Here is a 20,161-nt window from a genome sequence, read left to right on the forward strand (position 1 = left end):
TTTTGCGGCTCCAGACATATTTTATTTTTTTTATTTTTTTTGCCTAAAACGGCTCTTTTGATAGTAAAGGTTGCTGACCCCTGGGATAGGTCGTCGGGGCAGCTAGTCTCGCGATAGTTTCTTGCAAGTTTTTGCTGCTTTTCACAATTTGAGGGTTACCTTCTAGACACGACAGGTTACCGGTTAGCCCTTCGGCTAATGGAGCCCTGCTGTCGTCGGTTTGCGGGGGTTTGGTTGTGATTCTCAGTGGACCACAACTTCAGCCTCCACATGATCTTGGAAGTGAGAGAAAAAAATCACTCTTAGTAATGAGGAGTAGCTGGTCTTCCAGAGGGACTTCTCACGCAAATGTCAGATGGAAGGACAGTGTCCCCACCGCGACGCCTCACCTGCAGCTCTTCCGGTGAGTCCAGTTTTTCTACAGTCGTTAACGCAGATTTGCATACCGACTATATGGAAGTCGGTTGCGCAAAACTATTAGAGTTAGCAGTGGTGGTTAAACTCAGGCATGTGCGCTATGTTGTGGCATTTTGGTGGAATAATTAAAGCTGCATTAATCCGTTTTTTAGGCCAATTTGGGGGTAGAGCTCCATAATAACATAAAAAATGACTCTTGTAAAGCTGATCTGGCAAACCTGTTATCATACTTCTTTACACATTCAGGATACACTGGAAAAAGTTCACCAACTGTAGTTTGATAACTTTCCCTTTCTGTCATTTGGAGCTGGGCAGGTAGTCTGATCATCAAAGCCTTCTCCCTGAACAGAGACGATGATGAGAGCTGTGAGACTGAATCAAAACAGTACAGTTGCAGCCAGAAAACCAAAACAACGAGGTAAAAGACACTAAAACATTCTGTAGGGCTGAGGGGAATTGCAAATTGCATGATCATTTTCTGTAGGTTTAACACCACACTACAAGCGACACATTTAACATTACACATAGCTATCGTCATTTCATCTATTGTAATACAAATAATGTATTAGTGCAGTATTTTATCTAAACTAATCCATACTTGCCAGTCTTGCCGGTCTAGGGGTCCTCCCCCATAAAAATTTGCATTCTGCATTCTGGTGATTTCTAAAGAATGAAAATAACAAAATAATAAGTACACTGCAACAACATTTTTATTTTAAATAGGCCTACTTTAATTTTACTTTTAATTCTCAGGAAAGAAAACAGAATAATTCGCCCCTCTGGTGTGAACTTCTCTGGTCTAAACTAATATTCATCAGTTTTTATTCATTCATTAATTTTTCGCCCCTGTTTGAGTATTTATTTTTCTTAGTTCTCTGCATTTCTCTCTCCTTCTCTCACTCACTGAAGGTCCTTTCAGACACAACGTGACAATGGCACCACTGCGCTCTGAAACCCGTTATTTCTAATGGCTTGTGCCATGCCACAATGGCTTATCGCTGCGTCAATCAAAGCTATAGCTACCAGCTGTATATATATCTCGTGAGCTGCTCTCATTTGGTGTAGCTCTATGGAAACAGTAGAGCTTATAGACGCTGTACAGTGTACAAGAAACAGGTTGAGATAGTGAAAAGGAAAAAAAGGTGTGAAAAACGGGAGAAGTGTGACCCCAGGAGGAAACTGAGAGAGGGCAATGAAAAACGTGAGTCTCCCTGGAAAATCGGGAGGGTTGGCAAATATGAACTAATCCCGTGGTACAGTCAGAATGATGGTCACGCTGGTGTGATGGAGATTTCCAGTGAATGTACAGACTCAATCGGCTGACTCATGATATAAGAGACTTGACCATCAATATTGTACTAATTCAACCCAGGTCCTCTGTGTGCTTTTAGAGACAAAGGCTTTTTTATTCTAAACCACGCTACTGTTCCACAGATATGTTCCTAAACCCATAATGTATTGTCTGCATGCTGGCGGTGCGCTGGCGGTGATGTTCTTATAAAGCCTCTCTTCTTTGGGCGGTTTCATAACCATCAGAACATTCATCCCTTTCAGATCGTCTTGCGGTTGGCTTCCAAGAGGCTCGGGTTTGTCTGTCTCTAGATGGTCTGGGCTTACAGGAGGCTTTATTTTCATTGCTGGAAGCAGTATCCTCTGAAGCGCCGGGGCCTCTCAACAGGGCCGTGTTTTCTTTGTCAACGGCTACTGTTTTCTTTGGAGGCCTCGTGCTCTCGCCGATAGCGCTGCAGTAGCATGAGGTGGAGAGTTTTCCTCACTGAGTGACATTTGTGGTGCGAAACAAAAAAAAATGTCATAGGGGAAGAAAACCTTCAATTTATGAGCCCAGCTTAGCTCCGAACGGACTGCTACACAGATGTGGCTGTTTTGTGAAATGACTGCCTGTTGCAGTGTGATGTAGAGGGATGTAAATCACGTTCGGTGGCTTAAGTCATCGAATTTAGGCCTGGCCGTCAGTGGCACGGCTGTGTGTTTAATACCCTGCAGATGTGTAACCTGTTTTAAACATTAAGATACATGTCTTCATTGAGGCAAACTTTTCCACCACTGTCAGTCCCCACTATACTTCTTTTACTCCCATTCAGGGTGTAACTGCATTTTCATGGAATTGCTTTTTTTTGGTTAGGGACCGTATGAAAATTATTGGGAAGGGGAGGAAAGATGAACTTTATGTTTCACTAAAAAAAAAGATTTATTAATATGTTTCCATGGACCCTCCCTTTGTCTCAGAAAAAACTGCAAAATAATATTCAATATGTATTATAATATTTTAAAATAATAGTCAATTTCAATTCCAGCATTAATTCATTATCTGCATAATGGAAGAATTAATTTTTACAACAACCACAATGTGCACATAAGCAGAGGAGAAAGTGGTAGGGATGTCACGATACCAGAAATTGAGTAGTCGATAACAATACCAGTGAAACTGCACAATTCTCAATACCCAATTTGATACCACGGTCAACTTTACACGTTGTTTATAAGAATTTTATACTTTCTTAAAACAGGTGTGGGTGACAGAAGTTCCGGAAGGTTCGGGTGTCATGTTTTCTCGGTATATCAGGTCTCGACCTCCTCAATGAAGTGTTTTGAGTAGTTCTAGTTTTTGAGTATTGGGTGGTGCGCACCTTTCAGGTCGCAAGCGTGCAGGGCTCACTAACATGACTTGCGGGTATCAAGTGGAAGTAAAGCAATATGCTGCATTATCCTCCCAAAATATTAGACTGTAGTCTCCATAAAGCTGATAACTTATAAAATCAAGAAGTGTTTCACTTTACTTATTGTGATAATTGTCTTGATGCTGCATGTGCAGCTTTTTCTTTTACAGTAAATAAACAAAAAACTGTTTATTATGTAGGGCTAGGTTTTCACATATATAATATAAAATAGATAATAGAGAGGGAATTATGACCTGTTAAACTTCCTAACAAAAAACAGTATGCAAACAGTAATAAAGGAGTGTGTGTTGAAGTACATGGGATTTATTGTTTTTGTAGCCTACCTCACCTACTGGTGAAATGTCAGGAAGCCTAGTATTCAGGCTTGAATTGATTAACTGTCAATATATTTAAAATATTTTGCTTCTTTTTCGGACACTGGGCATGACAGCAACCCCACAGGTGAAGCCAAAACATCTGGATTGCCCCCTGGTGGCTGGCTGTTAGTTTAGGAAGCGCTTGATTTGATATGCAGCAGAGTTTTCTATGAGCGGAGCACGCATTATAAATGTCAGTATCTCAGTCAATCATGTTCACTTGATTGTGGGAAGCCAAAATCGTGATTGCGATTAATACAGTATTATATATGTATATGCAGCCCTAGTATGTAGTAAGAAATGACCTGGAGACGGGTATTTGCTAAACAATTATTAACACTATATATACCAGGCACAAAAAGTTGTGTTACCAAACTGCTGCATTCTCCCCAAAGTCCACAGACAGATGTTGGAGACGGGTAACGTGCTGGGTTATGTAGTGGAAAGAAGGTGTAATATAGAGTTAGGAGCCACCAATTTGAAAGGATGGTTCACTTTCAACGCCCTGCCTGTAAATCACGGTGTTTACACTAACATCATCTTCACTAAAGATGCCTGGATGAGCTGTGGCCTTCTAAGCCATTCATTAGACCAGCCACCACTACTTAGCTCCTTTTTACCTCTCAATGTCACAGGTAGCGTTTTTGATAATGTCGAGGACTATATTATATAGTCTATTATATCCAGTCCTTTTTGCTGCTGCCAACTATATATGAAGGACAGTGTTTGTGCATCCCCTGAGGCTTTGATCGTTCACGTTCAAAGACCGGTGCGATACGAGCACCTGGATCTTCCCGATGGTTAACAAGGTGCAAATATGTGGCAGAAATAATAATAGTCATTATTTCCATCGACTGCTGTTTGAAAGGTGGGAGTTACCATGGAATGGGGGCATCTCAACATGACCATTAAGTTGCAAAACAGAAATTGCGAAGATTCCCCGAGAGGTTAAGAAGAAGGCGATGTGAAACGACTGCTTATTTACTTAGCATTTTAGGTAATCTAATGCAAAGGAATGATCGCAATACACCTGGCTGTTGATGTACATGTCATTATGATCAAGCCTTTGACCTTTGTGGCGACAGGATCGACTCTGCTATTTACACAAACTGTCGGAGCACTTTCCTCTTTTTCGTGTATTTTTCAGTCCTGTCAGAAGATTAATTTGGGGAGCTCAGTGGCTATGGCAACTCACCAGACTAAACAAACGCTGGCAGCTCCGGTAGTCAAGGCGTCAGCAGCACTACATTGGCTTCCTGCTTTCTCAGTGTACATCACGGATGAATCTGAAGTTGTGTTGAACAAATTACTGGCTCAGATTCAGGGAGTCAAGTTCAAGTTCCTTTTCTCTATCAAACTTTTTTTACGGCAGTTTTGTTATAGAGCGGCCCCTCCGGATGCTTTTTTATTGCTGCTGTGATGTTGTTGCAGCTTCGGCTAATGGCATTTACCCGGTGTGTTAACCGGTGCAGAAAAACATTTCAATCAAGGAAGACACATGTTTATTCCAGTAATTAAAAGATCTTTGACATTGACCCCATCAGTGAAATCAATTTATGGCGGCGACACCCTGTAAATAGCAGTCATTCCAGAGATTCCCTGGGGAGCCATAGATGTGGGCCCAGACACTGGTGGTGGTGGAGAGGAGGAACAGACAACAATGGAGTTACAGCAGAGAGACCAAGCAGGCGTGCAGGGAATTACTTAGGGGGGCCCCAGACCCTCCAGGCCCAAAGGCACCAGGTTCAAGGGCTTGGGGTAATTTGGTGTATATAAAATGTGCTTGGTAATACACCATCAAATCACAATGTGAACTAAAATGATGGGACCTTACTGTGATGCCTGCATTATTATGGAATCTCTGGGCCCTGTGTTGTAGATGGGGCCGAGTTAAATTTAGTGTTTTAGTATTGTGGGTTTTTAGAGGGTTCGATGCTGATGAGAACCAAAACAATGAGCGGAAAAATGCTCCATGGAGCTTGGGGGGGGGGACCGCAGAGTCGGACGATAATTCTCTGTGGCTTCATTACTACCAGCAGCTCCTTTCACAATACACGCAGTGATTTAATCCTTTGTTAATATAAAAATATTGACTAGAGGAGCTTGAATTACGACGACATGAAAACAGTTCTCACAACCTGCAATAGCCTATAAATGAACTCTTTATAAATCCATCTTCCCTACAGTTGATTAGATTAGGTGGTTTACCTTGCCCAAAGGAGGTGCCAATCCACATAAAAGAATTCAATTAGCTTTTTAATGGAAAACAGTTTCGGTGTTACATGCTTGCCTAGATGCTGTTTCAGCATTTCCACCCTACTAAGAATATAACTGGCTACAAACTCTGAATACATCAGGTGTGGTGTGGTGGATGGAAAAACCTGAAGCTATTGGCAGAAAATGTCCGTTATCAGCTTCAGAGATGAGAAAAATATTAGTCTGTGGATAATTTATGGTTACAGTGGAACTAAAAAGCAGTGACATGGCACATTGCTCTCCATAAACATACAGTGAGCTGCAGGGGGGGTGAACTCACTTAATGTTAATGCTACACGATTTCCTGCATTTCTGTGGCACACACACAGAACCAAGAGGTCAGCGGTGAGGCTTGAGCACAAAGGCTCCCTGTTCTCTGAGGTCTTCTATCCCGTCGACCAAGAACAACCTCTACAGGCCAGAGACTCTGTCTGCTGGCTGCTCAGGGATCCTCCGGCTCAGCCCTGCTGGGGGGTGTTTGCATTATATGCTTACAGAGAGACAGTTTTCTAGATGTCACATTTGCTACCGCAGCCTTTAACTATAAACTATGACATAACACAGAGTAACCGCCCCTCAGAGACACATCACCTTCCTGACACAATGCCCCTTTTGAGATTCAGAGGGCAAAAATCAAAGGTCACTGCTGCAGATGAAGTGTGGGAGGTAGTCATAATAATAAACTGTCCAAAGAGAGGCATGCAGTTCAGTGGGGAGGCATGAACAAGCAGACTGGAGGTTTTGCGTAGGCGAGTCATCAAGACTCGCCTACGCAAAACCTCCATCCTAAAACCCTACTGGAAAATATGGATGGGGGAAGTGAGTAATGATTTCCGTTCCCTCAGCAAGTACTGTTGAAGTGCCCTTGAGCAAGTAACTTTACCCTCAACTGCTCTGATGGGTCTGCTCAGAGGCCATGAGTAGAAGGTTGTGGTGGAAATCTGCGTCAATGTGAATATGAAGCGTGAAATCTGCAAAATCCTCATTTTTTTTTTGTTTATTTTTGTCTCCATGTGTTGGCAACATCTTCTGAAGCTCATTGCCACAGTGGTTCTTCACTACATTTCCATGTCTGTTCTCATGACATCATTTCATTTTGAGTTTTCTATTGATGAGTTCGAGTTTCCTGCCTCTGGTTAGCCACAGTGTTTTGCTCATGCTCATTATCCAGATCCATTTATTCTCCACAAATGGAAGTGAAAAGTCATTTTCTTGTGGACCAGAAACTGAATCTGCACGCTATTGTACACTATATGTATTACAAGGGCCCGGTCACACCAGCATCAATCTCGGAACCCATCGGCTATCGGTCCGACGATGATTTAGCCTCATGGGCCAATGGCCAACATTTCTTGGGTTCTAGTTTAGCCAGCACATGGATGTATAAAGAGAACTGGATGCAGCGTTGGAAGCGAGACCCCGTTCATTGCTATGGAAGTTGCTCAGTGGCGCATGAAGCAAAAAAATATATAAATAAATTACATATATCGTCAGGCGATCATCCGCATTCCATTGGGTCCATATGCAGGCGCAGTAGCGTTTCCTTTAACGATTTCCTTTTTATATTCAGATATAAGTGCAGGGAACAACCATCAGAACTTCCATGGCGGACCAGAGTGAGTCAATGAAACAAATAGTTTATAATGAAACTGTGTTTATTATGTAGAACACTTTAATTTGGTTGTTTAGTCTGGGACAGTTGAAAGTAGAATGCTAGACAGTTGTGGTACATCAAGTTAATTTGGAGCCCTGATGAATAGCCTGGATCGTTTGTTGAGTACAATATGACATTATATGTAATCAGCGTAAACTCTATAGCTGTTTATCTGACATCACTGTTTAACCACGCTGATGACCTTGATGAGGTGCTCCCGGTGGGCTGATTCAGTAGGAGCTGAGGTAACTTCTGGCATCTTGCTTCCTCCAGTGGAGGCCATGTGTGGTGACCTGTAGCCGGCTCAGAGTCTGGGGAAGAGATCACATGCAGTAAAAGCAGACACACAGAGACCAACATGATGACTGATTTCTATCCGAGACACAGTCTCCTTAATGTAGCGATATTTTCCCATTACATCAGTAGCCCCTGGGGAAAGGGTTAATCCCCTCTGAAGACTGATACGGCTCTGTTTTTTCCTGCTTCCTCTACTTTTCAGTTCAAAGAGCCACTGAGTTATTGTTAGTGGCATTCAGTTAAACACTGAATCTATTGTGTACTTTTCCTATGATATCACATATGTAGTGTCAGACATTTGAAAGATTTTCTTTGCGCACAATTTGAGTTCTCATCAGGCTCAATTAAGTCAACATATGGCAATTATTACAGATTAGTATCTCCCATTGGATGGGCTAATTGGGGATGCCTGATGGCATTCTGTGTTGGCCATTAGTGTTGAATAAAGTTTAACTGGACTAAAGCCTAGCTTTGAGGTGATTTATGCTATCAAATTAGGAGCGTCAGGGACTGGGACCAGTTTCAGAGCTCCCTCTACACTCCTGACTAAAGGCCGATAGATTCATTAGGCGTCCGCTTCTTTTTATCTGTTTAATTGGCACCATTAATCAAAATCCCCCCGCACCACTGAGCGGAACGAGAATGTGACGGCGCTCACGTACAACTGCTTTTACACCCTCGGTAACAGTGACCAGTCTCAGCTCACCTACAGTGGCCGAGGCTTCAGTCGGGCTTTACTTAAACCCATAATTGTTCCCACTGGATTCAGCAGAAGTTGCTAATGATCAGATAAGTGTTCAAACGTGGCTTTAGAGGGTGAAGTCATGTGTTTTCTTTGTCCTCCAGAGGTCAGGCCAATTGGAGTGGGGGTATGCAATCCGATCCTCTGGCCCCTCTGCCCCCCCACGTCTGCGATTGGAGTATTGTGAAATTGAGATGAATTTACAGCCGGCTGCTTATGAGTTCATTTTCTTTAAGTCTGCTGGGAGCACAGAAAGTCTTGAAAAGTAATAATGGCGCAGGAGGCTGGAAGGAGTTGTAAGTGTGTTTCTGATTTGTTAGGGAAATACCGTGTGTCAGTAACAGGGCCATGCTCCTGTGTCTGATGTTTTGATCCAGAACCAGTGTTGACTGATGACATCCTCTATCTGTTGAAGAAAACATTTTCCAACAAGTACTATGTCTGTGTATTGGCAAGAATCTGACGATACAATACGTGTCATCATACAGGACTAACGATTCACTATAACGTGATATATTGCGTTGCTGTAAGCAAGGCGTTATATATTGAAACAGATGAATCATACACTTCTAGGGACTTATATCTAAAATATCTAAATTAATACAGTAAGAGTGTTTGATTTTCAGCATGTATGTAGTCAGAGATGTCCTGAAGTCAAATATATCAGGATCATTGTCAGGCATTATTTATTACATTTTTTCCAGCAACCCAAAAATCAAAGAATAAAGACATTAACACTCACAAATTAGTGGTATTTTCTTTTTAATTTATAAGGGACATGTAGTGTTTTTTACTTCTGGTTAATATAATCCAATTAATCTTATTTCCATATATGTATTTTGTATATACAGTTCCCTTTGTTATTACCTTATTTTGAAAACTGGACGTAGTCACACATGTATACTTCCTCTAACTTCTCCAAGGTGGTCTCTAGCTCTCCCGTCAGCTCCGTTCTCTTTATACATCCATGGTCAGCTCCATCGGGGCCGTTTGAATGCATTTAACATAAATGTCAGTATATGGGTGCTCTACAGTTGTGGCGTCGGCCCATTTGACCACAGAGATGAGAGTGACGGCTGGCTCCACCGCACGTTACCGCGATACGATAACGTTTCCTGTCCATGACAGTTGGAATGCAGCTTTAGCCGTGATGTCTAGCTCTGCTTTACCTGCAATGTGTGAAACCCAAAGTGTTTCCATCCTTTACTGTATGTGTAGAGTTTACCACTTTGGATTTCACGTGTGGGTGCAGGTCATATCCACGCAGACCCTCCGCCGTTTTTAACTTTGTCGTCTCGGCTCGCTACGGTTTGTTTTGTTTTTGACAGATACGGAACGGGTATGACGTCACGTTACTCAGACTACAACAATAAAAGCGGTAACTTCTTTCTACCTCCACATGGACTCAAATGAAGCAAATATATCGATTCTGGCATTAAAAAATCAATTTCAAAATCGTAAAAAGAAAAATCGCGACACATAGGTGAATCGCTTTTTTCCCACCCCTACTGTACAGGGAATATCAGCTCAAATGATATTGTAGCACATTGAAAATGTCCTCATTATTAAACTCTCGTAAGCACCTCTACTTTGGAGTCTTTGGACTTCACACTGATGCACATCCTGTATGAGTGACTGTGTGTCTTTTGAAAAAGCCCTTCAGGCTGCAGGCGGTTTCCCATTGGATATCAGCAAAGCTTTTTGGCACTTTTTCTCCTCTTTTGATGGTTTGCAATACAGTGTTTGGCCTGAAGGTCCAACATAAATGACTGAGGCAGTGGAATCACGGCATTCATTCATGGTTTATAAATAGAAGGCATCTTTTTTTGCAGGATCCTTTGTGCTTCCTATCAGCTGGGCAGTGATGTCAGAGGGTTTTGGGGAAGCCCTGGGTCTGTGGCGGTCTAAGCTAGTGGAACAAAGCCACATCGGTGGGGGCTGGTGGGGAGAACAGAGGGGGTGGAAACCTAGCTGTCTGCCTCACAGTGCCACTATTGTCTCCCTGCCACTGTGCCCAGACCTGCTCTCAGCCCCTCGGCTGTAGCATGAACAGGATTACTGAGTTTTGGTCTGTCTCAGAGCTTCAGCATCCTGCTGAACCTCTTACACACTGACTGTGGCAACGAAGGAAGCTTACTGGTCACTTCTAGATCTTCAAAACCAGTCGTCACGTGATTAAAGGTGCTCAGGGACTTGCACAATAGCACACATCTTTGGGAGATTCTAGATCATTTTAATACTGTGCTAAATTTCAGGTCAACCCACCTTTGTTTATGACCAAATACCTCCAAAATTATAGACATTCCCATCAGCCTCAGCTGTACTTTGTGGTTTGTGCTATAGGGTGGGAAAAAAAACCCAATTCGACTATGTATCACTTTTTTTTTTTACGATTTTGAAATAAATTTGTTTTAATACCAGAATCGATATATTTGCTTCATTTGAGTCTATGCGGAGCTAGACGGAAGTTACAGCTTTTATTCTTTTAGTCTGAGTAACGTGTCGTTATAGCCATTCTGTTTCCGTCAATCAAAACAAACCGCAGTGAGCCAAAATGAAAAAGCAGAAAACGGCAGAGGGTCTGCGTGGATACGACCTGCACCCTCACATGTTATATAACCAAAGTGGTAAACACTACACATACAGTAAAGTATGGAAACACTTTGGGTTTCACACATTGCCAGGAAAAGCAGAGCTAGACATCATGGCCAAAGCTGCATATTAACTCTGTCATGGACAGGTACCATTATCGTATCGCGGTAACGTGCGGTCGAGCCGGCCGTCAATCACATCTCCGTGGTCAAATGGGCCGACGCCACAACTGTAGAGCGCCCATATACTGACATTTATGTTAAATGCATTCAAACGGCCCCAATGGAGCTGACCATGGATGTATAAAGAGAACGGAGCTGACAGGAGAGCTAGAGACGACCTTGGAGAAGTTAGAGGAAGTATACATGTGTGACTATGTCCGGTTTTCAAAATAAGGTGTTAACGAAGGGAACTGTATATACAAAATAGTGCATTCAATGTGTTTAATAGATCTAGGCCTACATGTGTTTCATAGGCTATGCCATGCTGTCAGAGAATTTGCAATATGTTGCTGTGGAAAAAAAGCTTTGATTGAACCCACATTTAATATTGTTTGGTATATGCACGTTTTTTTTAATTATGATTAATCGATTAATTTGATAATCCAGACAATGCAAGCCACCCCCCAGCACTAACTGGGACATTTGTGTCGTCTGTAGTAACAGATGAATCTGTACAGTGGCCACGAATCAACCAGATCAGCGAAACAGCGTGTTGATAGTGGCGATGCATCCCTGGCAGAAGACCTTCTCCGGTTCCATACCCTTTAGCACATGCTAATGGACCTCAACCTGGGGCGATTGGATGACGGGGATAGCACAGAATCCACTCTGAAGGCACACGGGGGCTGAGTGGCACGAGAAATGTCGGCCAAAATTCAAGAGAATTAACTACAGGAAAACAACAAAGTACCTCTACTGTTCACATGCATGTGATCCACTCACAGCCATCCACAGTCCACAGAGCCGATACTTATTTCTTCTGCAATGCTGGTTCTGCAGACTTATATAATCCAATAGCTCCAAGTTGAGGTCATATGGCATGTGCTGAAGGATGTGGAACCAGAGAAGGTCGTCTGCCAGGGATGCATAGCCGCTGTTTCCTGGATCTGAGTTGACACCGTAAAGATTCCTCTGTTACTACTTGGCTGAGGACACAAATGTCCCAATTAGTGCTGGGGGGTGGCTTGGATTGTTTGGATGTAGAGGGCTGGGTAAGGTCCATCAGGACGTGACACTTCGGCGTGGTTTCGACGAAATGACTACGATCACCTGACAGTAGAACAAGAGACAGTTGATCAAACTGTCAAACTTGGCAGTGTTTATCAAATATGAATCAAGATTCTGTTTAGGGGCGTCATGATTCGATTTGATTTTTGATTTAAACATGCCATTGTTAGACTATGGAGTGTCGATTCATAAAGATCAACAGATCATTGGTTTTATACCCTGACAACTGTCATTTACACTTTCAAATTCTTCTTTAAAAAGAGAACTTAGCTCCCTTTTTATTTAGAAAGTGTTTCAAAAATTAGACTACTATATCTACAATATAAAAAAGCTGCATCTCTTCAATATCAGTATCTGTGTGACCAACCTCAGTACATAATCATTACAAAAACAAAACAGAAATCCTTCTGCAGTGCATTACAAGTGTGCTGTGATCTACAAAAATACGGTTTTGTTGTCATTTACTGTCGCGCTTCTTTCTCTCCTCTCTCTCTCTCCTCTGATCGCTGTTTGTCGCCGAGAGCGGAGGCAGAGTCTGTGTGCGCTGAGAGACGGCACTCGGCAGTCCCGCTAGTTGGCTGCTACCAATATCAGCTGCTCAATGTTGAAATTCAAATGAATGGGCATCCCCAGCTTAGTTGGAAATGACACCTTAAATGTTTTGCTACACTCTTTGTTTCCAAAATTAAGTACGTTTGAAGATTAGACCCGATGGATCGGTGGCAATCTTGGATTTGACCTCTAATGGTCCTCAGAAGTCAAATTTAACTTTCCCTCCACATCTGAAAATAAACCTTACCTTATACTACCTATGTTAGAAAATTCATGATTTTCTCATATCATGCAGTGATAATATGAGAGCTTATCCACTGTACTAATAGGTTTTTGTTGTGTGGAGTGGACACAGGCACTATATGAAATAATATAAATATATTTTTGTGACGAAAATGGAACTCGGCAATGTGGGCTGAACCCGGAGTGCATAGCTGTCCCGCACCACATTTTCTCATCGCACTGGTGAGAAACTGCTTTAAGTTTAATCAAATGACCACAAACTTATTGCCTGCTGTATGCACTGTACCTGATAGACCCTTGAAGGTGACTGGGTACATCCACAATGCACATTACCTCATGCAACTTTGGGTCTCATGTTGTTTTTTTAACATCCAACTGTCTTTGTCTTTTGGTGCAGTAAAATGTACCTGTCCCAGTCTTTTATTTTTATATTTGCCTCATACTTCCTATCTGTGAACTAACAGTACTTGATCTCGCTCTATGCTTACCAATGCACCTCAGCTTCCAGCCATCTGGCTGTGGTCCCGGCTTAGTGGGAAGTTGTTGGCTTGTGTCCTACCAGAGGTCTGGTCCAGTTATTATGCCGGCAGAGAGAACAGAGCGTTTTAAGTCATTTCCCCGTCTCGTCTCCAGACGCCAGTTTCTGCTACCGTACATACAGTTTTCCATGCTTGTCTGGCCTGCGGAAGAGGCACAAGTGTGGGACAGCCGTCAGGGGAGTCGCCGCTGTTATGTAAGACCTCTTCTCAGCGTTCTGACTGTAAGGCCATTATAAATCCACATGGAACAGATGTCTATGCACTTTGTACCTGCAGATGTAGAATTGGCGACACGCTGCACTGCGCAGAAAGTGTGTGTGCAAATACAATTAGAAGTGTCATTTCAGAGATGTAATTGTCCAGCTGTGCAGTCTACCTTTGTGATTAATGAGTTACAAACCGAGGCTCTGCTATAGTAATCATGTGGAAAATACATAAAATGTTATGATGCAAGGTAAGGAATTTATGACTTTTACATTTATTTCCATTATATTTAAAGCAAAGAAATGTCTCTATTCTAAGATGCATTGCAATGCAGACGTGGACGGTTCTGCATTGATGCAGTGACGGAACACGATTGAAAGTTTGGTTTCATTTCAGCTCAGTGTGAGTCTTTACTGCGTTTTGCTGTCATTTAGTGTCGCGCTAGTTTCTCTCCTCTCTCCTCTGTCTCTAATCTCCAAGCTAATAATGTGATTTTGACACCTCTTTGCAATAAAAGTGTATCTGTAATAAACATTAGTTTCTCAAGGTCTGTTCTAATGAGGCGATACACACAGTGGTGCTGTCATGCACGATGGAAATGTAGTCATGTCCTGTACTATATGACGTGTTACGTTACATTGTTGTTGCTGTTTCTGTCAGCCAGCTGTGAGGCTCTGTCCTTGCCAATACTGTACATACCAAATGTTGACCATTGATCAGAATTCAAGGCTCCTGTCTCCTTAGATGAGTCTAACAGAAACGTGCCGTGATCTGTTGGGAGATTTCCACACTGGTGTAGGTAGTGCAGCAGAGCGGCGTCAACAGCTTATGATGCTGGGTCGCAGCAATAATCTGACCCTTCTCATTGTTAATCACGGACCCGTAGCTAATGGGATTCCATCTATCAGAGGATTATGATGATCTAGCTCCCTTTGTACACCAGCTCTGCCATTTTACATACATTCTTTATCAATTTGACACACACTTTGTCAGCAGCAGTTGGAAATGTGTCTCCCCCAACCCCCCCCTAAAAAAAAGAAAATCTAAACTACAGTATTAGGAACATGATATGATTAATGGTGAGAAAAGTAAGGAGATCTGAGGTGTCAGAGTTTTTCTTCTCTTTGAAGATTGTCTCATCACTGAGAATATTACTTTGTGGGATGCTTCAGAGGTTTGCCGTCCATTACACTTTCCCAAACGATGACGGGGGATTAGTCCAAATGACAGGCATTGGGACAGGCAGGGGGTCGCCTGCAGTCTGGACAATTTATTTCTTGATTACCCATCCAGACTTCAATGCAGGAATAACGGGGTGCTTCATCACGAACATTGCCGTATATGACTGATGAATGATGAGGCTTTCGAACAAAGAAAGGAGCTCACACGCTTCACTTGTATGGAGTCTTTTTTCTCCAGTAAATCACTGTATATTACATCTTATGACAGGCTAGTGTTAGATATGATGACAATGTGTGAGTGTGTGTAAGTGGTACTCACAGAGATAGAAGCCACTCAATCACACAATGTCCTTTAACTTACACCAGAAGAAGGTCGTGCCTCGCTCCCCGCCGGACTTGATTTTCACAACACATCCCTTACAGCTGGGCAGAGCTATGATGATGAAGCCAGGCGTGATGGTCTACTCCGACTCCTCCCTGATGTCAGTCTTCTCATGCTGCCATTATCAAGCCGATGGTTGCCTCCATGTCATGAACTGTAAGGTTGGGGGTTCACAAAAACAATCTAGAGGGAATGTATTGTGTACAGCATAAATGAATAATCAGGCACCAGCGGGTGCACGTTCATATCCACCACACAAAGTCATCTTGTTGATATCGACATGGTCGATATTATTCATTATTACGATAAATTATTCTGTGTTGTAAATCCGGACATGACATGCATTTTTGGCTACAGCCACTAGGGGGTTCAGTGAGCCCCCCTGAACCAACGCAAACTAGGCCTGCGCTGCATGTCCGTCCCTTTGCATCTTTTGGAAGTCAATGAATGCAGCGATGAGTGAAGGGAAGCAGGAGGCAGCGGCTAGAGACGGAGGCACAGTGGTGCACTGGGAAGCTCAATAAGAATTAGGTCATTACCCGGGGCAAGTTCAATAGATGATTAGAACGAAATGCCAAAAAGTGGGCCTGCCCCCCCCCCCCCCCGTTTTCCTGATGCTACTGCTGCGAATGCACACAAGACTCACGCCTCGAAGGAAAATTCTCTTGCGGGTCCCTGCTGAGTGCGACCGGAGACTTTAAAGGCTCATATTTTACTCAGCAATTTTCTTTGGGAGAATTTTCAACTGTCTAACAGGTCAGAGCCCAGAGGATATTACACATCTTTTGTGCTGTATTTTTTTTCCACAACTATCTTTCTTTCTCAGTTTGGACTACTTCAACTCCTTTTTCGAAAAATCATCTCGTTCCCATAGCAACAGTCTCTTTTCTCGCAGCCATTCCAGGAAGTTGACTGTGTCGGCTTCCTAAGCCGTCGGAGCACGATGAGCGTACGGACCATTTTCTTCCTGCCACAAGATAAACAGTGCAGCTTAATGAGCAGTGAGGTTTCAGATGCCTTCAGACATGCTTTCTTGATAAATGAGTCTCCATCTACTCATCGCCGTGGCTTGCTTTAATTGAAATAATCAAAAAGAGACTGTATAGCTGTACAGATTGTAAAGACCCCTGAGGCAAATTTGTGATATTGGGCTATACAAATAAAATTGACTAGATGTGCCAATTGATTCTGCACTTGGCTTATGTGTTTCAAACCACATCTGCGATCTTGACTCTGGGTTTGGGGGTGGGGTGGGTGGTGGTGGGGAGCTTAGTAGCATGCAGTACAAAGCACTTCCTTGTGCTCTATCCTGTCTGATCATCAGAACTATTCTGTGCATGTCCCTCTCTTTATATGCTGACCTTGTGCTGTAATAGATTTCCCATGGAAACCTCATAAAGATACACAGTTTGTATTCCAGGCATTATAGACCGCATTGCACTGTTGTCTCTCACCACACTAAACTGCAAAGGACCGTACAGCTAGTAATACTCTTGCCACCTGTACTCCATTTAAACTAGTTATTATAGGTCTCAGACACCTCCAAACCATGTCTCTGAAGTTTTTTTTTCAAAAAAACAATCAGATCATGCATGATCATCAGCATCACGGGTCAGCTGCTGAAGGTTCTCTCTGGTTCGACCAGGAAACCCTCACGTGGCTTGCATTCCCTAATGACGTCAAGATACAAGGAAAAAAGCGAATTTTTTTTCTGCACCCATTTCCGGACAAACGGAGGAGGAGAAAAAGAGAGAGGATGGTCTTTTATGATACTATGGTGGCCTGTAGACACACTGGGGACAGATATTGATGTTTAAAAGACATGGAAAAGTGCATTTTGCATAATAGGTGACCTTTAAGTCTTAGGTAAGAAGTAGGGCTGTCAAAGTTAACGCGATAACACGTTAATGCAAATTAGTTTTTACGCCATTAATTTCTATAACGTATTAATGCTATTCTGTCTTTTGGAGGCAGTAGCTGGTGTGGTTTTAAAGCTATAGTGAATATATGGGCATCATATTAAACTAGAAAACCTAAAGAGTCATTGTCATTAGGGATGCTAATTTAGATTTTTTTCTTCTAACCGATAGCCGACCCTCGATTACCGATTATTAACCGTTAACCGACAAGATTAGTGCGTTGCATTCAGCGGCGCTGTGGTTTTTAGGGCCTAACAAGCCGCCCAGCTGCAACGATAAGCCGATGCACAAACAGGTTAAATCCATCATTTATCACCAGCTGCAGTGTATGAGCACAACAGACATCTGAGTCCCCAGTTTACCCGTCCGGGAGAGTTAGCAGCCACGATGCTGCGTGTATTGTCGTGGACACATGCAGCCACTTTCCCAGTAAGTCTCCACCGCATCGTTTAGTTTAGCTGCGAGGTTGTCACCTGTATGTCTACCTGGCGTAACGATAGCGAGTGTTCGGTCGAGAGCCATAAATCATAAATCGGTTACTTTTTTTTTCCTTTCAGTAGCATCAGCACTTTGTTTAAATGAAGGTTCTGCTTGCCTAGACATATAATGTGATTTAGCCACGTTTTGGTGAGTGTATAATCACAGTAGAGCTTTAACCTTCACTTTGCTGTTAATAACAGCATAATAACCTCTGGGGGAATCGAGACATACTAATTAGAATCTTTTCTTGTGTACATTATAAAAAAAAAACTCTCTCACAGATGCAAGACAAGTTGGTAATCGGGTTACTGTAATCCGTCCCTTCACCAGTGTATCAGAATGCTAAATGAAAGCTTAGTTGAACGACAAAGCTTTGAAATTCACAAATCTGAAGGATTAGATGACTTTCAAGAATCAGACATTTTGAGTGCAGCGGGGATATGGTATCTGCAAATATGGATATCATCTTAGTCTCATGAAGAACATTATATAAAAAGGCAGACACTAAGGGGAAAATGGATGGAAAAACAAGGAGACAAAAAAGATGTTGTGTCTTTTGCCGAGTTTGTCGTTACATCAGTACACTGAGAGATGTCGGATCTATGAAATGGTTTCCTCTACTGACGAGCAACACTTGAAGTTTTTCTCTCTCTAGAGAACGGAAACTCAAACTGCTCTCCCAAGGGATCTCCTATGTACTCATATGTGCCTGTAATGCAACTTTGCAGAACAGGCAGTCTGCGTTGAACTCACATATGACAGTTCATTCCTTCTCCTTCAGTGAGACAGTCTGATTAAAGGCACGTGAATCAAATCCAGGAGAAGTAAAAATAGGCCCATGTGTGCAATGACATTCAAGGTTTATTTCATATTCAACCAGGAGACACATTTCTTGCCATAGGTACCATTGATTTGAGGGCATTAACATTCTTTTTTTATATAGATTACATGACGTATATAAGTCCCGACCTATTGGGGGAGAATTGCTGAACAAAACTCGGCTTGTTAAATGAGAATAGCTGGTCCACCTTAAAAGCCAGCCCATCTTAAGAGCTAACTTCGGGGCGAACCCCTTTCACTTTAATCAGCAGCAGGTTCAAAGCAAACCACGGGAGTTGTAACATTTATTCATCAACAAATATCCTAAACTGTCCACAAACCGCTCTGTTACGTTCACAACTGTAACGTTACTGATAACTTCGTACTCTCTCGACCACACACACACTCTCTAATGTTTCGGGTACCGACTGTGCCGACACATCAATGGGCTGAACGGAGACGATATACAGGTGGCGGTGGAAGACTGGCAGTTGTATAAAATCATGTGGCTATAAGCTGCTTTTGTAGTTTGAAGAAGACTAAAACCAAAACATTCAAGTCGCCATCTTTCTGAGCTCAGCTGCCTGGTACTCCATAGAGACCGACCTCTGGTGGTGCGTGCTGTGCACTACATCACATCATTACAGCATCATACAAAGCGGAGTGTCTGTATTTATGACAGTACTGAAAATCATACCGTCGGGATTTCTATATACCTTGCTTCACCTTTATACCATATTACCGCCCACCCCTAATACCACTCTCATGTCTGTATGTTAAATATGAAAATAGAAAAAGCAGGGGATTAGTTTAGCATAACAACTGGAAGCAGAGCTATAGCTTGGCTCTGTCTAAAAGTCTAAGCTAACTATGTGCTTGCTCTAGTCCAGGGGTCAGCAACCTTTACTATCAAAAGAACCATTTTAGGCAAAGAAAAAAAAAAGAAAATCTGTCTGGCGCAGCAAAACATTTGAGCATTGTGACAGTTTATAGTCTAAGTATATAGTATATAAGTCTAATGCAGTGAGGGCCAAAGTGCAAATGTACTACGGAGTATTAGGGCCACATTGAGGGAAAAAACATCTGAGATTTCCAGAATAAAGTCATAATATTACGAGAAAAAAAGTAGTAACATTACGAGAATAAAGTCATAACTTTATGAGAAAAAAAGAAAATAACACTTAAAATTACTACTCTATAATATTATGACTTTTTTCTCGAAATCTCAGATTTTTTTTTTTCCTCAATGTGGCCCTAATACTCCGTCGTACCACAGACCTACAACAATGATAAATAAAAATGAAAATGTAAACAAAAAACAGTTATTCATTTCCATTTTTATAAATCCATAGGGAGCCATTGAAGAGGGGCTAAAGAGCCGCATGTGGCTCCAGAGCCACAGGTTGCAGACCCCTGCTCTAGTCTCATATTTAGCGTACAGACATTAAAATATTTTCTCATCAACCTCTTGGCAAACCATCAGATGTTACATGGCTGAGGAGAAAGCAGGAAATGTTTATCAGAAAAAACAGCATCAATGTACTTATAGTCATTTAATTGTTTCATTCAGTAAATGCATGCTAAAGGATGTTACTATGTG

The 20,161-nt window shown here is 42.3% G+C and overlaps 1 long non-coding RNA gene across 2 annotated transcripts in view; it reads left to right on the plus strand.

The window, feature by feature from the left end:
• Positions 1-7: 7 nt before the first annotated feature.
• Positions 8-20,161, plus strand: part of LOC141768996 (uncharacterized) — a 37,302-nt gene continuing 17,148 nt past the window's right edge. For both annotated transcript variants that reach the window (XR_012594238.1, XR_012594237.1), the window contains exons 1-2: positions 8-403; positions 725-835. This is a non-coding gene — a long non-coding RNA (uncharacterized LOC141768996). The remainder of the gene's footprint in view (positions 404-724; positions 836-20,161) is intronic.

Source organism: Sebastes fasciatus, chromosome 6, assembly GCF_043250625.1.
Source record: "Sebastes fasciatus isolate fSebFas1 chromosome 6, fSebFas1.pri, whole genome shotgun sequence".
Classification (NCBI taxonomy): Eukaryota; Metazoa; Chordata; class Actinopteri; order Perciformes; family Sebastidae; genus Sebastes; species Sebastes fasciatus.